Source organism: Ranitomeya variabilis, chromosome 7 (genome assembly GCF_051348905.1).
Source record: "Ranitomeya variabilis isolate aRanVar5 chromosome 7, aRanVar5.hap1, whole genome shotgun sequence".
Taxonomy (NCBI): Eukaryota; Metazoa; Chordata; class Amphibia; order Anura; family Dendrobatidae; genus Ranitomeya; species Ranitomeya variabilis.
Genome location: NC_135238.1, coordinates 49230637 through 49254492, shown reverse-complemented (window position 1 = coordinate 49254492; position 23856 = coordinate 49230637). Strand labels below are relative to the sequence as shown.

The following is a 23856-nucleotide window of genomic DNA, read 5'->3' as shown; positions in this document are numbered from 1 at the left end:
CACAATATTCCAACTGCTGTTGTAATATCCGGTCGAGTCATAGTTGATATATATAGAAGTGCCCCCACTGCCTGTCGATATTTCTCATTGTTAGGCAACAGGTCATCTTCTTCCAGTTTCAAATAGGATGATTCCATTGGCGTTGATACACCTTTGGCCTCCGTCATTCCGAACTAATCCAAATTGAATTAATCTTTGCACTTTGATTTAAAAGAAAACTTCCATCTTCCTCTCTCTGGATGTGGATTCCTAGATAATATGTCACATTTCCTAGGTCTTTCGTTTCAAAATGCTGGTTCAAAATTTTAGTAATTTTCCCAATTTCAGCTTCTTCTTGATGAACTACAATTACATCGTCCACATATAAGAGAATATACATCCATTTTCCATCTGTATATCTCGTGTACAGGCATGGATCCGCTTGACCTCTTTTAAATCCTTCTTCTAACAAGACTTTGTTCATTTTAGTGTTCCATGCTCTCGCCGATTGCTTAAGACCATAAAGAGATTTTTGTAGTTTACAAACAAGATTCTGTTCACCTTCCTTTACATAACCTTCAGGTTGAGTCATGTATAAGTCCTCCTCAATGTCACCATTTAAAAATGCAGTTTTGATATCCAAATGTCTGACAAACATCCTTTGTACTGCAGCTACCGCCAACAATGCTCTAAATGTTGTCTGCTTAGCGACCGGGGAAAAAGTAGCATCATAGTCTTCGCCATATTTTTGAGAATATCCTTTTGCAACCAACCTCGTTTTAAATCTGTGGACTTTACCTTCAGAATCATATTTGGTTTTAAATACCCATTTGCACTTAATTGCTTTTTTATCCTGTGGTAACTCAGTGAGTTTCCAAGTTTGAAGTTGATGAAGCGAGTTCATTTCTTCATTGCGGCATTGATCCACTTTGTTCTTTCATGGGCGGGTAGTTTCTGCATTTCATCCCATGACTGTGGTTCTGACTCAGGCAGTGTCTTCACAACGTAGGATAAACGTTTAGCTGGTATTCCTTTGTTTCATCTTGACGACCGTCTAATTTCAGGTTCACTTAGGCCTTTTGTTGTTCCTTCAGTGGTTGAAGAGTCCAGCCAGACTTCTACATTCTTTTCTTCGTTTTCTTGTAATTGTGATTGAGATTGCTGTTGTTGCTTCATCTGGACTACTGGCATAATGTCATAAAACTTGGGTGACACAAAGTTTTCATCAAACACTACATCTTTACTTATTGTCACCTTGTTTGTCTCTGGGTGTAAAATTCTATAACCTTTCTGGGTTTCACTGTAGCCTACCAGGATGCCTTCCTGGGCATGAGATTCCCACTTAGTTCGATTTTCTTTGGGAACATGTGCAAATGCTTTACTTCCGAAAATCCTTATGTGTTGTAGTTTTGGTTTTGTACCATTCCATTGCTCAAATGGAGTTTTCTCTGTCGCTTTACTTGGTAGTCTGTTCTGAAGATAACAAGCCGTCATAATAGCTTCGCCCCAATATACTGTAGGCAAATTTGCATCAAATAACATACTCCTTGCGATTTCACAGAGTGTCCAGTTTCTTCTTTCTGCTATACCATTTTGCTCAGGGTTGTATGGTACAGTAGTTTGAAATATGATTCCATTTTTCTTTAAAATGCTCTGTGTTTCATCACTTGTATACTTGGTTCCATTATCTGCACGTAAAGTTTTTGGCATTCTTCCAAACTTGTTATGTACTTCAGCTAGATATATTCCAAGTTTCTCTGGAACTTCATTTTTGCTGTGAAGTAAATAGACAACTGTATATCTTGAATTGTCATCAATAAATGTAAGAAAATATCTCTTCTTTCCAGGGGTCTGAGTACGCATTGGACCACAGATATCCGTGTGTACTAAATCTAGTGGTTGTTCTGTTCTTGTAGTACTTTTCTTAGGAAAGGCCTTTCTGGACATTTTCCCTTTAATACAGCTGGAACACTTCATTGTCTGATTACATGAATCAATTGTAATATTGTCAGCTAATTGTTCTTGAAATAACTTTCTTATTGCTTCTGGGTCTCTATGCGCAAGCCGCCTGTGCCATACATGAATACAGTTCTTGTGCAGTTCTTGTGTTAAGTCCTTTTCAGTCCCTGGCTTACTGGAGGTAAGCTTCCAGGTAAATGACACGCAAACAAAGTATTGTGTGATCATAACAGGGAAAGCTCAGGAGCCCGTCTGACTCACCGGGTGCTCACCCATCCTTTATACAGAAAAGAGTTATACATTTTAAGACATGCGCACAAGCGCTCATATTCTCTTACAAAGCTTATCTATACTGTGAAATTTACGACCTCTAGTATGTAGGTACAAGGTTACAGCAAAGAAGAGGAATGCGTTCATAAAAGGAAATGTCAACTTGCTCAAGTTTCTTGATATGAGCCAGATGAGTCCAGGAGAAAGATACAATGGATTCTTTCAGTCTAATCTCTACAATTCCCCCCTTTGACATATTCCTTTTATGATCTATCACAAATCCCCTTTAACATATCCATATTTTAGATTACCACAGGGCCAAAGACAAAGCCTTTATTTTTGGTATTACACATGTACACGCTTATATTATCAAATCTAGTATTAATTCTTCTATTGCAAATTATTTTCTTCTTTAGCAGTATACTAAAATATAAAAACAAAAATTAGTACAGTAATATTAATTAGAATCACTAGAGGATAACATAAGAATAAAGAAGAAAATTTATACTCTTGCATCTATTACACAAAATTTATCTGTGCATACTGAGATACTCTTGAGCACAATCTGGAATAGTACGTATATGACTACAATAATCATAACTATATGTATTATGCTCTGCATGATCCCAGCAACCCACCCACCAATCCCTCTGAACCAGTTGGCTGGGTTGAGAAAAGAGAAAGTATCAGACCACCAGCTATCCTTATTCTGGTCATTGTCTTTATCATACTGATCTCTGAGTCGTTGTACGTCCTTTAATTTAAATGTCATGTACTAATTTTCTATGATGTTGTACGAATCTATTGTTCAAAGGGGTTAGAGAATTTAGTCTATCCCATGCCTCCGTTGAGGTTAATACTATTAACATCAATGTTATGAGTTTTATACTGCTCTTTTGCAATGGCTTGCATGTATCCATGATGCCTTTCCTTCGAGCTTGACTGATGTAGGTGTTGTCAACAGGACTTGGAAGGGTCCGTCAAATCTTGGTTCAAGAGCCTTTCTGGTGTGTCTTTTTACATAGACTTGATCACCTGGTTCCAACTTGTGACTTCCTTCAATGTTGTCAGGATCTGGAAGAGAAGCAAAAACTTGTGCATGCACCTTAGTTAATTGTTTCTGAAGATTTTGCACATAAGAAGTCAATGACTCAATATTTAACACAAGTTGCTGTGGAAAATAACATCCTAAATTGGCAGTCCTGCCAAACAAAATTTCATATGGAGACAGTTTAGTCTTACCCCTTGGGGTATTGCGTATTGAGTAAAGGGCCAGTGGAAGGCATTCTGTCCAAGGCTTTCCTGTTTCAGCCATGGCTTTCTGTATTTTTAATTTTAAAGTTCCATTCATGCGTTCCACCTTACCAGAACTTTGAGGATGGTACGGAGTGTGTAACTGACTTTCAACACCCAACATTTTCAGTACATTTTGAAATATTTCTCCAGTGAAATGAGTACCCCTATCTGACTCGATCACTTCAGGGAGACCGTAACGGGGTATCAGTTTGGCAACTAGCTTTACAGCAGTGTTTTTAGCTGAAGCCTTCCGAACTGGATAGGCCTCTGGCCACCCCGAGAACATGTCCACACATACCAACACATACTCATACCCATTACTTTTCGGCAGCTGGATAAAGTCTATTTGTAATCGCTGAAACGGATAGAGAGGTCGGACGTGATGCTTCATAGGGGTCTTTGTTGTCTGTCCGGGATTATGTGCCAGGCATATAGCGCATGTTGCACAATAGTCTCTTGCGTAGTTGCCAAAACCTGGAGCCAACCAGACTTGCTTTGCCAGTAGTGTCATTGCATTTGCAGACACATGAGTAGGGTGGTGCAGTCCACCAACTACAATCGGGTACCAGGCTCTAGGTAGACATATTAGTCCATCTTTCTTCCAAATTCCTGCTTGTTCTTCTGCCCCTTCCTTTTTCCACCTGTCCCTCTCCTCTTCTCCTGCATCTTCCTGTGCTTGTCTCAGTCTATCTTCAGTATTTTCTGTGGGGTTTACAGTATGAACCTGCTGTAAGGGTTTGACCGCTGCTGCCTTGGCTGCTTTATCAGCCCTATCATTTCCCCTAGATTCCCTAGTGTCGAGTCTCACATGTGCAGCTACCTTAATTACTGCAACTTCTTTTGTTTCTTGTGCAGCCTCTAAGATCTGTTTGATCAGAGAAGCATGTTTTACAGGTTGGCCTGACGCTGTCATGTAACCTCTAGCTCTCCAGATTACTCCAAAGTCAAACACAATACCATGTGCATACCTAGAATCAGTGTATATATTAGCTGTCTGATTCTCAGCTATTTTTAGCGCTTCAATCAATGCTGTTAGTTCTGCTTCTTGTGCAGACTGTTTCGGTGGAAGAGGTTCTGCTTTGAGAGTTTCAGATTCTGACACAACTGCATACCCTGTATGGAAATTACCTGTGTCATCTGCAAACCTACTACCATCTATAAACAGCTCTAAATCTGGATTTTGAAGTGGTGTTTCGGATACATTGGGTAAGCCTACCGTTTCTTGTAAAATGAGCTCTGTACAATCATGTGTGTCTGTAGGGAAAAAATTTGCGTGTGGATCAGTGTCCTTATTCCCCCCTTCAGACTCGAGAGGTAGCAGTGTAGCTAAATTGAGAGTCTGAAGCCTTGCAAATGTGATAGTAGAGGGAAGCAGCAAAGAACACTGTAGCTGCAAATGTCTGGCCATGGAAATGTGTTTTGGTTGGACCTGGTTTAATATCCCATAAACATCATGCGTAGTTTGAACTGTGAGTGGATGCTCTAGGACAATTTCTGATGCTTTGTCCAACAATAGTGAGACAGCAACAACTACACGTACACAGGTTGGCGCTGCCCTAGCTACTGGATCTAACCTTGCTGAAAGATATGCAATTGGTCTTTGTTTCCCTGCATGCTTCTGGGTAAGAACTCCTGTAGCATGGGAATCAACTTCTGCAGCCATAAGCTGAAATGGTTTTGTGTAGTCTGGTAGCCCTAACGCTGGAGCTGAAACAAGGGCATCTTTTAATTGTTGGAACGAAATCTGACCTTCTTTTGTCAACAAATAAGGTTCACTTTTTACACAGTCATACAGTGATTGCATTAGTTGACTGGCATGTATAATCCATTGTCTACAATGAGACACTATTCCTAAAAATGCTCGTAGCTGTTTATGATTTCTAGGCTCATTCATCTGTCTTATTGCTTCAGTTCTTTGAGGTGTAAGATGCTTTTTACCTTGAGAAATGCAATGACCTAGAAAGACCACTTTGGTCTGACAAACTTGTAGCTTTTGTCTATTCACTTTACACCCTTCTTTTCCTAGAAAACATAGTAAACTTACAGTGGACCTTTCTGCAGTTTCTAGATCTGGGCAGCAAAGTAGTAGGTCATCCACATACTGCAAAATTACTACCTGTGATTCAGGTTCAAACCTTTGAAGAACTGTTTGTAGGGCATTTGAATAAAGAGTAGGGGAGTGTATCATTCCCTGTGGAAGGCGTGTCCACGCCAACTGTTTGCCCTTAAATGTAAATGCAAACAAATGCCAACTATCTTGGTGTAAAGGAACCGAGAAAAATGCATTTGAAAGATCTATTACAGTAAACACTTGAGAACTGGCTGGTATCTGTGATAGTAACGTATGAGGATTGGGTACAACTGGGGTGATTGGATCTAGAACTTTGTTTATTTCTCTTAGATCATGTACCATACGATATTTGGGCATAGAACTCTTATCAAGAGTTCTCTTCTTGACTGGATACAGAGGAGTGTTAGCAGGTGATTGAATCTCTACCAAAACTCCTTTCTCTCTATATCCCTCTATCTGTTTTGTAATCGCTAGTTCCTGCTGGGCACTCACAGGGTATTGTCTGAGCTGTGGGAGAACAGCTCCTGGTTGCACAGATAATTTTACAGGAGAAATATGCAATAATCCCACATCAGTGTCACCCTGTGCCCACAGTGTTTCTGGGACCGTTGAGAGATCTAGATCTGTGGTGTACTCTTTTTCTTCAGCATAATCCTCAAAAGCCTGAATTCTGACATATTGTTCTAATGTTTCTGCATCATCAGGGATAGTCAACATAACTGTGCCATCGTCCCTAAAATTGATGTTAGCTTCTAATTTCTTTAGGACATCAGTTCCTAACAAACATGTTGGGGCACCTCTGGCATACAAAAATCTGGATGCAAAACATTTAGGTCCTAATGAGACCTCTAGGGGCACAGTATATGGCAGTGTTCGAATTACCCCATCATAACCCTCAGCAAAAGTTGTTTGTTCTGAAATATCTTCCGGATTTGGAAGAAAATCTTGATTCAAAATTGAGGAAGTTGCACCTGTATCTATCAAAAATGGAATCTCTCTCCCCCCCACATTCACCTGTATCATAGGTCTCCTAGCTGGTAGGGAAGTTTGTAACACATCGAGTCAATCTGAATCTGGTATGGAACCATCTATGATGGTAGATTTCTGCTGGTTGTCCGTTTGGGGAGGGTTATTTCTGGGAACAAATTTGCCTGACTTTATATCTGCCAACTTCTTCCTGCACTCTCTTTGGAAATGACCTAGCTTTTTACAGTAGTGGCAAGGAAAATTGTGTCTCACTCTTCCTCCTGTATTAGCTTGTGCTATTCTAACAGGCTTACGATTCTCTCTCATATCCATGGCTATTCCTAAACATCGTTGTTTCACAATATTTGGTTGTTCAATTGTTCTCCAATCTGGAGTAGAGGATTTAAATTTTTCTCTGATTTTCGGATCTAGCCCCTCTATTAATTGTTTTGTAAAAAGTCTCCTTACTGAAGCATCAGTCAAATCCAATCCTTCATCCCTAAAGTTATTTTCTAGTTCTTGACTATATTCTTCAATACTTTGCCCAAATTTCTGCATAATCACACCTGTTGACCCCCTTTCCCTCTGTTTTCCTCCTTCTGTTCTTCCAGATGGTACAAATGATTGGGCTTTTGGATCTAGGTAAGGTGGTGGGATTATATCACAACTTTTTCCCTTTCCCATGATCCATTTGGAAGTGTCTGGATCATACTTCCAATTCTCCTCTTTAGCTGTTTTTGAGACCTCTATCATACAATGTATGATTTCTTCCCACCCATTGTCTTTGATAATTCCACCTCGTTCTTTACTCAGTCTTTCCCATTCTGTACTGAACATAAGTGCTTCTGAAATTCCCAATTTTCCTCTTACTCTTCTAATCTGTCTTCTGACTATCTTTCCACATCTTTCCTGTATGATATCTGCTGCTTCCACTTGTCCTAAGACAGTTTTGGTCTGTTTATTTCCCATTTTTCTTTTCAATATTAGCTATGACTACCCTAGGTGACGTTTGGACAATCACTTACTCTATGGTGATGTCTCGTTGCCTTCTCTCCTAGGGAGCTAAAATATCCTTTCAATATTTGCTATTTCTACCCCAGGTGACGTTTGGACAACCACTTCCTCTGTTGGTGGCGTCTCGTTGCCTTCTCTCCTAGGGAGCTAAAATATTGAAGGGCTTGTCTGCTCTGTTTCTTCTAATATGCAGGACGTACTTAAGTGCTATTATGCACACAGACCCAGCAACACCATACAGATCACAAAACTTTCTGTGTCAGTTAGCATACTTGTCCCAGGCTCATGAAAACCGCGTCCTGGGCTCATTCTATCACACCTTATCCAGGGAATGTAGAAACAAGTTCTATAGGAGAGTCAAGCATGGGCAGAGGTCTCCCCAAAAGGACGCAAACACATGACCCAGTTAGGCTGACTTCACCAATAACCTTGTTCTAACAATCGTGGCTTATTGTTCTACGTACTTCTATTCTTCTTTCACAACATGTCACAACCTTCACACTGCTCACACACTGTTCACACACTGTTCACACACTGTTCACACACTGCCAGGGACTAGACTCATAAATCTATACAATATGGTAACCCGAGTTCTATAGGTATCTACTCACTACTAGACTAACCCAGCATGACACGGCTCATAGAGATCTTTCGGATAATACAGGGCAGATAAAAGAGAACTAATAATGTCTCTTACCTGGCCAGGTTTTTTTTTTTCATTTGCCGTCCATTATCCCAGATCTCCGTTGTCCGTATCCGCAGGTAAATCTTGAGTAAATACTCTCGCCTCGGGTCCCTGTTCGGGCGGCCAAGAAATGTTAAGTCCTTTTCAGTCCCTGGCTTACTGGAGGTAAGCTTCCAGGTAAATGACACGCAAACAAAGTATTGTGTGATCATAACAGGGAAAGCTCAGGAGCCCGTCTGACTCACCGGGTGCTCACCCATCCTTTATACAGAAAAGAGTTATACATTTTAAGACATGCGCACAAGCGCTCATATTCTCTTACAAAGCTTATCTATACTGTGAAATTTACGACCTCTAGTATGTAGGTACAAGGTTACAGCAAAGAAGAGGAATGCGTTCATAAAAGGAAATGTCAACTTGCTCAAGTTTCTTGATATGAGCCAGATGAGTCCAGGAGAAAGATACAATGGATTCTTTCAGTCTAATCTCTACACTTGCTTGGCTGTGCATACACACTCTTTACATTTCAACTGATATAGTTCATCTCTGATTTTTCCTTTTGCTAATGTGTGACCCTCTTTTGAGATGATGCAGCTATCTTCCTTAAATGTAACTTCATTACCTTGTTTTGTGAGCTTTTTCACAGATAATAGATTACTTTCAAGACTAGGCACATATAGTACATCTTTTACATGGATCCTTCTACTTTGTGTTGCAGAGATGTTACAATCAATATAACCGTCTCCTATGCCTTCTGAGTTAATGCATTGACCATTCGCCATTATCACTTTCTCTGACTTACTTTGGTTAAGCTTAGTAAAGAAGTCTCTGTCATTGGTCATGTGACTGGTTGCACCAGAATCTATACACCACGCATGCTTTGATTTAAATGCATTGACTGATGTGAATGCAGCTTCAGTATTCACTGAATCATTGTTTCCAGATACAGCACTCTTAACTCTCTGTTGGCTGTTTTGCTTTTTCAGCTGATTCATTTTAGCTTTCCAGACTCTGCATTCAGCTTTTAAATGACCTGGCTTCTTGCATACAAAACATTCACCTGTCTCTTTAGGGTGGATTCTGCTGGTGGGCACATCATGTGTTTGTAAAGCAGTTTCCTTGTTACATATCTTGCTCACATTTTCTGCCTTTCTCTTATATTCATCTACAATCTTTCCTCTGACGTACTCCAATGTCAGCTCATCATCTGGGCATGCATCTAATGCTGTTACAAGTGTATCATAGCATTCTGGGAGACCACTAAGTAATAGTGCTGCTACATGGAAGTCCTTCATATCTTCCCCAATGCCCCGCAGGCGCTCTACAGTCTCTAGAGTATTTCTAATGTAGTCCTGCATGTCCTGGTCATTGTGCAGCTTAGGCTGATACAGCTTTCTCATTAGATGGAGTTTATTACTTAAATTTATTCTCATGTACTTTCTGCAGCTGCTCCCACATTTCCTTTGCAGATTCACACTTACACACATGCACAATCTGATCATCCTCTATACTGAGTGATATGGTGCTCAGCAGTGGCGTAACTACAAAGTTATGGGCCCCGGTGCGAACTTCCAAATGGGGCCCCCCCCTACCCCCCCACCCCCCCCACCTTCCCCCGCCCCCTACCCCACCCCCTACCCCCCCCCACCTTCCCCCACCCCCACAACCCCCCCACCTTCCCCCGCCCCGCTTCCCCTAGATACGCCTCGGACTGTTGCAGGAATCTCCTGCACTGCAACATGGTGTTGGGTGCCAGCACAGCCCACACAGTGGTATATCCAGCACAGCCCGCACAGTGGTATATCCAGCACAGCCCGCACAGTGGTATATCCAGCACAGACCGCACAGTGGTATATCCAGCACAGACCGCACAGTGGTATATCCAGCACAGACCGCACAGTGGTATATCCAGCACAGACCGCACAGTGGTATATCCAGCACAGCCCTCACAGTGGTATATCCAGCACAGCCCGCACAGGGGTATATACAGCACAGCCCGCACAGGGTTATATACAGCACAGCCAGCACAGGGGGTATATAGAGCACAGCCCTCACAGTGGTATATCCAGCACAGACCGCACAGTGGTATATCCAGCACAGACCGCACAGTGGTATATCCAGCACAGACCGCACAGTGGTATATCCAGCACAGCCCTCACAGTGGTATATCCAGCACAGACCGCACAGTGGTATATCCAGCACAGACCGCACAGTGGTATATCCAGCACAGACCGCACAGTGGTATATACAGCACAGCCCGCACAGTGGTATATACAGCAGAGCCCGCACAGTGGTATATACAGCACAGACCGCACAGTGGTATATAGAGCACAGCCCGCACAGTGGTATATAGAGCACAGCCCGCACAGTGTTATATACAGCAGAGCCTGCACAGTGGTATATAGAGCACAGCCCGCACAGTGGTATATACAGCACAGCCCGCACAGTGTTATATACAGCAGAGCCCGCACAGTGGTATATAGAGCACAGCCCGCACAGTGTTATATACAGCAGAGCCCGCACAGTGGTATATACAGCACAGCCCGCACAGTGTTATATACAGCAGAGCCCGCACAGTGGTATATACAGCACAGCCCGCACAGTGTTATATACAGCAGAGCCCGCACAGTGGTATATAGAGCACAGCCCGCACAGTGTTATATACAGCAGAGCCCGCACAGTGGTATATACAGCAGAGCCCGCACAGTGGTATATACAGCAGAGCCCGCACAGTGGTATATACAGCAGAGCCCGCACAGGGATATATACAGCAGAGCCCGCACAGGGATATATACAGCAGAGCCCGCACAGGGATATATACAGCAGAGCCCCCACAGGGGTATATACAGCACAGCCCGCACAGGGGTATATAGAGCACAGCCCACATCTCATCTCATCCCCCCCCCCGATAATGGCCCCACAGTCCGGTTAAAAAGAAAAAAAAAAAAACAACTCTCCTCACCTTTCCTTTTGCCCGCGCTGCTCCTGGCGGCTGAAGTCTGCCCAGGACACTGCAGGTGCGCGATGATATGACGTCATCGCGCACCCGCAGTGTACTGTCAGAGGCAGAGCGGGGAATGATGGGAGAGGAAGCGTCAGGTGACGCTCTCTCCTCCCATCATTGCATTGAACTATACCGGTGTCATAGATGCCGGTATAGTTAAATGCGGCGGCGGCGGCGGCACTGGGGGGGGTTCCGGGGGAGGAACAGTGCAGCGGCCCACTACTGGCATCGGCTCTTCTGGCATTTGCCAGAAGTGCCCGATGGCCAGCCTGGCCCTGCTCAGACCTGCCGGCCCGGGGCCCCTGACCTGCGGGGCCCGGTCGCAATGGCGACCGCTGCGACCGCGGTAGTTACGCCCCTGGTGCTCAGTGCTTTCTGATCCATTTCTAGCCATTCCTGTGGTACTGGGTCAGGCTTATGGTCCTGAGTGTATTTCCACGTACCTTCTCTTATTAGCAGCATCTTCATCTTGAATTTCCAGGATTGGTAGTTCTGGTTATTCAGGCTTGGCACTGTAAACTTTGCTGAGTTGCTGCTGGTGGCCATTTTACTTCTTCTCAGTTTGCTGTTGTCTTTCTATCTCTGTGCTCTGCAGGTTTGGGATTGCTTTGACTCCTGGGCGCATAACCTGATAGCAGCGGGTTAATCAGCGTGATGTCCACAACGAGCAACAGAGAATGTTCATTTATTAAGAACTAAGAACATTCAGCATACAACATGAGAACAGGATCAATCAGGTTTCTGAGAGAGAGATATCTGCTGTTACTTTCACTTTCAGTTGTAGGCACAAGAATGTGTGCTCATAGGGAAGGAGGAGTTACATCCTGTCTGTAAATGAGGACCTTTTTTTTTTTTTTTAACTTTGTTGACAGATGAACAATATGCATACAGACATAAAAATCACATCATATTAAACAAACAATAGTTGTTGCAATACATACAGATCAATATGCATTAGGCCAACAAACAGCAAGGCTTGGCCCGGGCACAAGTCCCACAGGACTGCACAAAAGAACGCACATCCCGCGACAAGGAAGGCCACCAAAAGGACCTAGCAACCAAATCTCTGGTACCAAAAATCCCAGGATGACCAGCCAACACCGAACAATGAACCTCAGAAATCACCTTACTAGTCCATCTATCAGGAACAAACAGTTTCCCCACTGGACAGCGGTCAGGTTTATCAGCCTGAAATTCCCGAAGCACCCGTCATAAATCAGGGGAGATGGCAGAAAGAATCACCCCCTCCTTGAGAATACCAACTGGCTCAAGAACTCCCGGAAAATCCGGCAAAAAACTCCTAGAGAGGGCATCAGCCTTCACATTCTTAGATCCCGGAAGATACGAGACCACAAAATCAAAACGGGAGAAAAACAGGGACCATCGAGCTTGTCTAGGATTCAACCGCTTGGCAGACTCGAGGTAAATCAGATTCTTATGATCGGTCAAGACTAGTGTTGAGCGATACCGTCCGATACTTGAAAGTATCGGTATCGGAAAGTATCGGCCGATACCGGCAAAGTATCGGATCCAATCCGATACCGATACCCGATACCAATACAAGTCAATGGGACTCAAGTATCGGACGGTATTCCTGATGGTTCCCAGGGTCTGAAGGAGAGGAAACTCTCCTTCAGGCCCTGGGATCCATATAAATGTGTAAAAGAAAGAATTAAAATAAAAAATATCGCTATACTCACCTGTCCGACGCAGCCTGGACCTCAGCGAGGGAACCGGCAGCGTTGTTTGTTTAAAATTCGCGCTTTTACTTGGTTACGTGAAGTCCCGGCTTGTGATTGGTCAGGGCGGCCATGTTGCCGGGACGCGGACCAATCACAGCAAGCCGTGACGAAATTACGTCACGGCTTGCTGTGATTGGTCCGCGTCCCGGCAACATGGCCGCCATTAACCAATCACAAGCCGGGACGTCACGGGAGGCTGGACACGCGCCCATTTTAAAAAGCGCGCGTGTCCAGCCTCCAGTGATGTCCCGGCTTATGATTGGTCACGGCGCCATGTTGCCGGGACGCGGACCAATCACAGCAAGCCGTGACGAAATTACGTCACGGCTTGCTGTGATTGGTCCGCGTCCCGGCAACATGGCCGCCATTAACCAATCACAAGCCGTGACGTCTCGGGAGGCTGGACACGCGCGCTTTTTAAAATGGGCGCGTGTCCAGCCTCCCGGCTTGTGGTTGACCGCGGCGCAACCAATCACAAGCCGGGACGTCACGGGAGGCTGGACACGCGCCCATTTTAAAAAGCGCGTGTGTCCAGCCTCCCGTGACGTCACGGCTTGTGATTGGTTAATGGCGGCCATGTTGCCGGGACGCGGACCAATCACAAAGCCGGGACGTAATTTTAAAATCCTTAAGGACCTGAAATTACGTCACGGCTTGCTGTGATTGGTTGCGTCTCCCATGTGACTGCGACGCAACCAATCACAACGCCGGAACGTAATTTTAAAATCCTGAAGGACCTGAAATTACGTCACGGCTTGCTGTGATTGGTTGCGTCCCGGTCACATGGGCGGCACGCAACCAATCACAAGCCGGGACTCACGTAAAGGAAAGAAAAGCGCGAATTTTAAACAAAGAACGCTGCCGCTTCCCTCGGTAAGATGCAGGCTGCGTCGGAGAGGTGAGTATAGCAATATTTTTTATTTTAATTCTCTCTTTTACACATTTTTACATTAATGTTGTTTCGATACCGATACCCGATATCACAAAAATATCGGATCTCGGTATCGGAATTCCGATACAGCAAGTATCGGCCGATACCCGATACTTGCAGTATCGGAATGCTCAACACTAGTCAAGACCACAACGCGATGCTTGGCTCTCTCAAGCCAATGTCGCCACTCCTCAATTGCCCACTTCATAGCCAACAACTCCCGATTGCCGACATCATAATTACGCTCCGCAGGCGAAAACTTGCTGGAGAAGAAGGCACACGGTTTCATCAAAGAACCATCAGAACTTCTCTGAGACAAAACAGCCCCTGCCCCAATCTCCGAGAAACATCCGGCTGACGCAACACAGGGGCAGAAGTAAATCGACGTTTAAGTTCCTGAAAGGCCTCAATAGCCGCAGAGGACCAATTCATCACATCAGCGCCTTTCTTCGTCAAATCGGTCAGGGGCTTAACCACACTGGAAAAGTTAGCAATGAAACGGCGATAAAAATTAGCAAAGCCCAAAAATTTCTGAAGGCTCTTCACAGATGTGGGTTGAATCCAATCATGAATGGCCTGGACCTTAACAGGATCCAGTTCTATAGCCGAGGGAGAAAAAATGAAACCCAAAAAAAGAAACCTTCTGAACTCCAAAAAGGCACTTAGACCCCTTCACAAACAAAGCATTAGCACGAAGGATCTGAAATACCATCCTGACCTGTTTCACATGAGACTCCCAATCATCGGAAAAAATCAAAATATCATCCAAATATACAATCATGAATTTATCAAGATAATTCCGGAAGATATCATGCATGAAGGACTGAAACACAGATGGAGCATTAGAGAGCCCGAATGGCATCACAAGGTATTCTAAATGGCCTTCGGGCGTATTAAATGCTGTTTTCCATTTGTCACCCTGTTTAATACGAACAAGATTATACGCCCCTCGAAGGTCAATCTTAGTAAACCAACTAGCCCCCTTAATCCGAGCAAACAAATCAGAAAGCAAAGGCAAAGGGTATTGGAATTTGACCGTGATCTTATTGAGAAGGCGATAATCAATACAGGGTCTCAAGGAGCCATCCTTCTTGGCAACAAAAAAGAATCCCGCTCCCAACGGTGACGAAGACGGGCGAATATGCCCCTTCTCCAAAGACTCCTTAACATAACTCCACATGGCGGCATGCTCTGGCACAGACAGATTGAAAAGTCGGCCCTTAGGGAACTTACAGCCAGGAATCAAGTTAATAGCACAATCGCAGTCCCTATGAGGAGGAAGGGAACTGGACTTGGGCTCATCAAATACATCCTGGAAATCCGACAAAAACTCAGGAACTTCAGAAGAAGGGGAAGAAGAAATTGACATTAAAGGAACATCACTATGTATCCCTTGACAACCCCAACTAGTCACAGACATAGATTTCCAATCCAGCACCAGATTATGTACCCGTAACCATGGAAAACCCAGCACAACAACATCATGCAAATTATGCAACACCAGAAAACGACAATCTTCCTGATGTGCTGGAGCCATGTACATAGTCAACTGTGTCCAATACTGAGGTTTATTCTTGGCCAATGGTGTAGCATCAATCCCCCTTAAGGGAATAGGGCTTTGCAAAGGCTGCAAGGAAAAACCACAGTGTCTGGCGAAGTCTAAGTCCATTAAGTTCAGGGCAGCGCCTGAATCCACAAATGCCATAACAGAAAAGGACGATAATGAGCAAATCAGGGTAACAGACAAAAGAAATTTAGGCTGTACAGTACTAATGGTGACAGACCTAGCGACCCTCTTAGTACGCTTAGGGCAATCAGAAATCACATGAGCAGAATCACCACAGTAAAAACACAGCCTATTCTGACGTCTGAATTCCTGCCGTTCTGCTCTAGTCAAAATCCTATCACATTGCATAGGCTCAGGACTCTGCTCAGAGGACACTGCCATATGGTGCACAACCTTGCGCTCGCGCAGGCGCCGATCAATATGAATGGCCAGAGACATTGATTCGTTCAAACCAGCAGGCATGGGGAACCCCACCATAACATCTTTAAGGTCTTCAGAAAGACCCTTTCTGAAAATTGCTGCCAGGGCATACTCATTCCATTTAGTGAGCACAGACCACTTTCTAAATTTCTGGCAGTATACTTCTGCCGCTTCCTGACCCTGACACAGCGCCAGCAAGGTTTTTTCTGCCTGATCCACAGAATTAGGTTCGTCATAAAGCAATCCGAGCGCTTGAAAAAATGCATCTACATTAAGCAATGCCGGATCCCCTGATTCAAGGGAGAATGCCCAGTCCTGAGGGTCTCCACGCAGCAGAGAAATGACAATCTTCACCTGCTGAATGGGGTCACCAGAGGAACGGGGTCTCAAAGCAAAAAACAATCTGCAGTTATTTTTAAAGTTCAAAAATTTGGATCTATCCCCAAAAAACAAATCAGGAGTAGGAATTCCAGGCTCTAAAGCCGGAGTCTGAACAACATAATCTTGGATACTCTGTACCCTTGCAGCGAGTTGATCCACACGAGAAAACAAACCCTGAACATCCATGTCAGCACCAAAATCCTGAACCACCCAGAGATTAAGGGGAAAAAAAGACAAAACAGGCTGCAGAAAAAAAAAATGGCTCAGAACTTTTTTTTTCCCTCTTTTGAGATGCATTCAACATATTGTTGGCCAGCTGTACTGTTATGACCTGGTGGTTAAGGAGCAACATGGGACGAGCTCTGAGGAGGTGGTATCTGTACTGACCGCAGTTCCTGATCCTAACACCAACACTAGAAGTAGCCGTGGGATGTTCCTGTCACTCCATAGACACCTCGTCACAGCCTGAGAACTAACTACCCCTAAAGATGGAAACAGAAAGCTATCTTGCCTCAGAGAAAATCCCCAAAGGAAAGATAGCCCCCCACAAATATTGACTGTGAGTGGAGAGGGAAATGACATACACAGAATGAAAACAGTATTTAGCAAAGGAGGCCAATTCTAACTAGATAGACAGAACAGGAAAGGATACTGTGCGGTCAGTATTAAAAGCTAAAAATCCACACAGAGTTTACAAAAATAATCTCCACACCGACTCACGGTGTGGAGGGCAAATCTGCTTCCCCAGAGGTTCCAGCTAAGCTGAATATATCATACTGACAAGCTGGACAAGAAAGAACATAACATGAGCTGAGCGATTAAGTCCACAGCAAGTGGACAACCAAAAGAACAAGCAAGGACTTATCTTTTGCTGAAATGGCAGGCTATCAGAGAAATCCAAGGAGAGATCTGAATCCAACCAAGAAACATTGACAGCTGGCACTGGCTGAAGACTAGAGCCAGGCTAAATAGCAGAGCCAGGAGAGACGATCAGTGGAAGCAGCTGCTAATGCTAAACCCAAGGAGCAGCAGTTCCACTTAAAACCACCGGAGGGAGCCCAAGGGCAGAATTCACAAAAGTGCCATTTACAACCACCAGAGGGAGCCCAAGAACGGAATTCACAACAGCTGTGATCTCGTTTCTCACTTCTCCACAATATACTCCACTTCTTGTCCTTTCTTAAGATGCCGCCACAATGAAGTGCAGGCGTGGATCCGTAACGATTTGATTGTAAAACAGTTTCCACATTCTGAGCATAAAATTGGCTTCTCTCCTGTGTGAATTCTCTCATGTATAACAAGATAAGATTTCTCTGTAAAACATTTTCCTCGTTCTGAACATGAAAATGGCTTTTCTCCTGTGTGATTTCTCTGATGTGTAGCAAGAACTGATTGTCGACTAAAACATTTTCCACATTCTGAACATGAAAATGGCTTCTCTCCGGTGTGAATTCTCTCATGTTTAACAAGATTAGATTTCAGTGTAAAACATTTTCCACATTCTGAACATAAAAATGGCTTCTCTCCTGTGTGAATTCTCTCATGTGTAACACGATTAGATTTCAGTGTAAAACATTTTCCACATTCTGAACATGAAAATGGCTTCTCTCCTGTGTGATTTCTCTCATGTGTAACAAGATGAGATTTCTCTGTAAAACATTTTCCACATTCTGAACATGAAAATGGCTTCACTCCTGTGTGAATTTTCTGATGTGTAACAAGAGATGATTTCTCTGTAAAACATTTTCCACATTCTGAACATGAAAATGGCTTCTCTCCTGTGTGAATTCTCTGATGTGTAACAAGAACTGATTGTTGACTAAAAGATTTTCCTCATTCTGAACATGAAAATGGCTTCACTTATGTGTGAATTCTCTCATGTTTAACAAGATTTTATTTCTGTGTAAAACATTTTCCACATTTTGTAAATGAAAATGTCTTCTCTCCTGTGTGAATTCTCTCATGTGTAACAAGTTGAAATTTCTTTGTAAAACATTTTCCATAGTCTGAACATGAAAATGGCTTCTCTCCTGTGTGAATTCGCTCATTTGTAACAAGAACTGATTTTCGACTAAAACATTTTCCACATTCTGAACATGAAAATGGCTTCACTCATGTGTGAATTCTCTCATGTTTAACAAGATTTGATTTCTGTGTAAAACATTTTCCACATTCCGAACATGAAAATGGCTTCTCTCCTGTGTGAATTCTCTCATGCTTAACAAGATTTGATTTCTGTGTAAAACATTTTCCACATTCTGAACATGAAAATGTCTTCTCTCCTGTGTGAATTCTCTCATGTTTAACAACATTTGATTTGTGTGCAAAACATTTTCCACATTCTGAACATGAAAATATCTTCTCTCCTGTGTGAATTTTCTCATGTGAAACAAGATTAGATTTCTGAGTAAAACATTTTCCGCATTCTGAACATGAAAATGGCTTCTCTCCGGTGTGAATTATCTCATGTGTAACAAGAACTGATTGTTGACTAAAGCATTTTCCACATTCTGAACATGAAAATGGCTTCTCTCCGGTGTGAATTCTCTCATGTGTAACAAGAACTGATTTTTGACTAAAACATTTTCCACATTCTGAACATGAAAATGGCTTCACTCCTGTGTGAATTCTCTCATGTTTAACAAGATTTGGTTTCTGTGTAAAACATTTTCCACATTCTGAACATGAAAATGTCTTCTCTCCTGTGTGAATTCTCTCATGTGAAACAAGTTGAAGTTTCTTTGTAAAACATGTTCCATATTCGGAACATGAAAATGCCTTCTCTCCTGTGTGATTTCTCTCATGTCTAACAAGATGAGATTTCTCTGTAAAACATTTTCCACATTCTGAACATGAAAATGGCTTCTCTCCTGTGTGAATTCTCTCATGTGCAACAAGAGATGATTTCTGTGTGAAACATTTTCCACATTCTGAACATGAAAATGTCTTCTCTCCTGTGTGAATTCTCTCATGTGCCAGAAGAGATGATTTCTGTATAAAACATTTTCCACATTCTGAACATGAAAATGGCTTCTCTCCTGTGTGAATTCTCTCATGTGCAACAAGAGATGATTTCTGTGTGAAACATTTTCCACATTCTGAACATGAAAATGTCTTCTCTCCTGTGTGAATTATTTCATGTCTAACAAGAAGAGATTTCTCTGTAAAACATTTTTCACATTCTGAACATGAAAATGGCTTCTCTCCTGTGTGATTTCTCTCATGTGTAACAAGATGAGATTTCTGTGTAAAACATTTTCCACATTCTGAACATGAAAATGGCTTCTCTCCTGTGTGAATTCTCTCATGTCTAACAAGATGAGATTTCTGTGTAAAACATTTTCCACATTCTGAACATGAAAATGTCTTCTCTCCTGTGTGAATTCTTTCATGTCTAACAAGATGAGATTTCTTTGTAAAACATTTTTCACATTCTGAACATGAAAATGGCTTCTCTCCTGTGTGATTTCTCTCATGTGTAACAAGATGAGATTTCTGTGTAAAACATTTTCCACATTCTGAACATAAAAATGGCTTCTCTCTTGTTTGAATTCTCTCATGTGTAACAAGAATTGATTTCTCTGTAAAACATTCCTCATGTTCTAAACATGACAACAGCTTCTTCCTTGTGGGAGCTCTTTCATTTTCCACACTTATTTTGTGACTTTTATTTTTCTCAACAGTCTGTGATGAATTAGGACATTGTAATTTAAAAGGATCCTTGTCTGAGATGTTGTCAAGCTCTTCATATTGGTCTTGTGCAATGCTACAATCATGTGCTTTAAAATCCAAACATATGAGATGTCTTTCGGAGCTCCTGGTGCGGCCATCTGCCAAGAATAAATCTGATTTAATTTTTGTGCAAAATAACCTTAATACTTATGTTTATCTAAATGTAAAATATTAAGAAAAGTAAACATAAAAAAGTTACATACAAATTGCATGGTGTGTAGCAATGTTCTATATTAACTCACTAAAGTGTAATTTGCATTTATGATGATTCCACAAAGAATCAATGGTTCTAATGTTTATTCTCAATCATTGGCCAGTGCAATCATCAAATAATAAAACATTTGCCATTGGTCGCATAGTTTATATTAGAATTATATTGATCATTGTCGACAGCACATCATCCCCTTTGTGTAAATTGAGAATATACTTCATTAATAAAAAGCCATGATATAAGGAAAAAAGTCATTATTGCTACATAAAAATGAAAGCTAATAAGCCACAATCAAATTCTTATATCATCAATCAGTGCTCATTGATTATTATTATTTATTTATATAGCACCATTAATAGTGCTGTACACGAGAAAGGGGTTACTTACAGAGTTGATACTTCCATTGATGAAATTATATTCTCCTTGCAGCCACTCGATTTTATACTTCAGGAGAAGTAGAGGGCTGTAGCAGTCACCTCTCTGGGTTAGAGCTTCATGCAACACCTCAATGACTGGAAGCGAACGGCTGCAGGGAAAATATAACTTCAATTACTGGTAGCCGCTTTCCCAGTAAAACAGCCTAACATGCTTTAAATATTATTTTCCTACAGGTTACCAATATATCTACAAGTAAATAGCATTTTTGTAGCTGACAGGTTATCTGTAAGGGTTTATTTACGCAGGTAGATATCGGCCTGTAGCAAGCACCGATTCATGATGTGGGAACATTTTTTCTCTCCCCCCATTTTGTTGAATAATAAATAATACTAACAGGTTCCGTATACCATCTTTTAGTGTGTGCTGTAGAATTTATATCTATTCTATACCACTGGCACCCCATCATCCATGTGACAAAGTGCAGGACTTGATCATATTGTGTCACTTGTGCCTAGAGAAATGCTCAGGCATCAGTACTACTGGGTGGTGTCTGTCTCACACAATTGATGACTGTTGCATGCAGAATAGAGGAGCCGTATGGTCGTGCATTAGGAACACATGGCCATAGAGAAAATATAAAGATGCATCAGGCCAAGCAATTTCCTGCTTTCTCTTATTATCTACTCCTTGCTGTGACTATGAGAAAATTGTGTTAAAACAGTTTTTTAAGCCCCAGCAAGTTCAGTATATCAATAGGTTACTTAGGTTCCATATTAATCATGAAACCATAGCCATGATGGATATGATATTAAACACTAAACTATATACTTTGCCCATAAAGTTTTATTCGTATCTTTGATACTCTATCATCTGAGTCTATTCTTCAATCCAGGGCTGGCATTATGGGCAGGCAGAACAGGCAGCTGTTTAGGGCCCTGGCTTCTCCAGGGGCTCTCAGCCAGTGGCCATGTGGCCATTATGTTGCCCGTGTGTAAGAGGAGCCCGGCATTCAACTTATCAGCATCATACATGCCGATATAGCTGAAAGCAGTGATGCAGGAGAGCGCATCAGATGACATTCAATCTCCCATCACTCCCCCTCTGCTTCTGACTCAGCGTGTGCCAGCTGAGGAGTTGAGACGCTCTGCAGAAGGCAGAGCAGGGGGAATGAGGAGAGGTAAGTATTGTGTGTGTATGCATTATAGCGTGTGTGTGTCTTCTGCACTATACTTTTTGTGTGGGGAATGCACTATACTATGTATGCGTGCAGCTGCATTATACTGTGTGTGGCGGGACTGCACTACTCTGTGTGTTGGGGACTGCATTATACTGTGTGTGTGGGGGCTTCACTATACTGTATGTTATTATTTTTTGTGTGGTTGTGTATTTATTGGGGAGCTGAATTATACTGTGTGTGTGTGAGATTGCATTATACCCTGAGGGAGTGGCATTATTCTCTAGTGGCACTGCATTGTACTCTTATTGGGCTGAATTATACTCTGAAGGGGCTGTATTATGCTCTATGATGGGACTACATTATACTCTATGAGGAGGGCTGCAGTATACTCTGAGGGGGCATAATTGTACTCTATGAGGGGGCTGCAGCATACTCTGAGGAGAGCTGCAGTATACTCTGAGGGGGCTGCAGTAAACTCTGAAGGGTGCTGTAATTTACTCTGAGGAGGTCTGCATTTCACTATATGTACTATATGGAACCTGCATTATACTGTATTGAGGACTATCTGTACCAATAATTCTTCCACAGCCGTAAGGGTAGGTTCACACGGTCAGTAAATGATACAGGTTGGACACTGTGTACTCTTGCAGCTTCCAGATGTTACAGGATAGTGTATGGGATTTCAAGAAATCCCATGCACACCATGCATGCATAGAGGCCCGTGGCTCACCCGCGGAGAAGGACATGCATTGCGTCTCTCCAGACTGTAGCATGTCTATTTATCTTTAAGGAGATGGCAGCCTTATCAAGGTAAATTTCACCCGTACGATCTATTGGACACGGTGAATCCGCGCGGTTCAATGAACATATGCGGAATCACCTACATTCAATAGCCAGTAGCGGACATGTGCTGCATCCAAAGCGCTGCCAATTACTGAACTTGGGAACATACCCTAAAGAGGCTGGGAAACAAGCATCAAGCGACTTCAATATTTTCGATCACGCTCATTAAGCTGCCTGAACTCAGCACATGTAAATACAACAGAAATGTTTCTGTGTGATGGTGAAATATGTGAGAATTTGGGACATGACTTTAAACTTTTGCCCAGGGCCCCACTTTGTCTAAATCCGGCCCTGCTTATATCCAAGTTATAGATACACATCCAGTCTTATTACATATTGCGTCATTACATTGTTAGCCATATGTAATCTGTATTTTAGCTGAAAGTAGGAATCACTAGCCAAAAAAGCTGAGAAAACACATAACATATAGCTTCAAGCCTAAAATTTTCCGGTCCGGTGAATGAGGAGAAATTGACTCTTCTCTGCTCTATTTAGTGGTGACTCCTCACTGGGGCAGTTACCTGTAGGAACGTCCTCTTTGCACCAATCATCATATCGCACATCGCGTTTTCCTTTCTCCATTATGGCTTCAGATTTGATTTTCTTCAGATATTTGCCTGGATGTCAAAGCTGTGAAAGTAATAATGTAAACGTCACAGACAGAAGGAAAACTTAATTGGAATGATCTAGATGGAGGCTTTTACTACAAGCTCATAGGGCACTTGAGCCGCCAAAAGATGCCGACATCTCCGCCTCCTACAGTATATAACTGGGGCTGCCCTCAGTCAATGCGGCGGCGTGTAGTGATAGAAGCAGGCGTCACTGTAAGTAACTGCATTATGGCAAATTGATTTCCTTCATTATTGTGTCTTCACATTTCAGATGCACTAGCATTTTTAATTTTCCGTCATTTCAGGAATATTTTGTCTGGAAATGTTGTATTTTTGAGACACTATTTTTTTGTGAGGTTGGAAGCAATTTAGCAGTTTTTTATGGCATTCACTTCTGATATAAATGTCATGTTAGAAAAGTCGTCCACCCATTTTTTAATATTTACTTGCATCCTTGATGCCAATGCAGTTGAAAGCAATGATGAAGAAGGGAGCGTCAGCCATCAATCTCCCTCTGCGTCTGCCATTTCAGTGCAGCAGGTGCAATAACATCTCTATTTCGCTCCCGCTATGCAGACTGAAGAGCTCCACAGTGCTTGCTGTGTAGATTGGAGAAGTG

The 23856-nt window shown here is 42.6% G+C and overlaps 1 pseudogene across 1 annotated transcript in view; it reads right to left on the bottom strand.

Moving 5' to 3' along the window:
* Positions 1–8464: 8464 nt before the first annotated feature.
* LOC143786235 (uncharacterized) overlaps positions 8465–23856 on the bottom strand; it is a 101919-nt pseudogene continuing 86527 nt past the window's right edge. Inside the window, exons 7-9 of the transcript XR_013218250.1 lie at positions 23148–23250; positions 17508–20115; positions 8465–8501 (exon numbers count right to left, since the gene is read on the bottom strand). The product of XR_013218250.1 is annotated as an uncharacterized LOC143786235 (transcript). The remainder of the gene's footprint in view (positions 8502–17507; positions 20116–23147; positions 23251–23856) is intronic.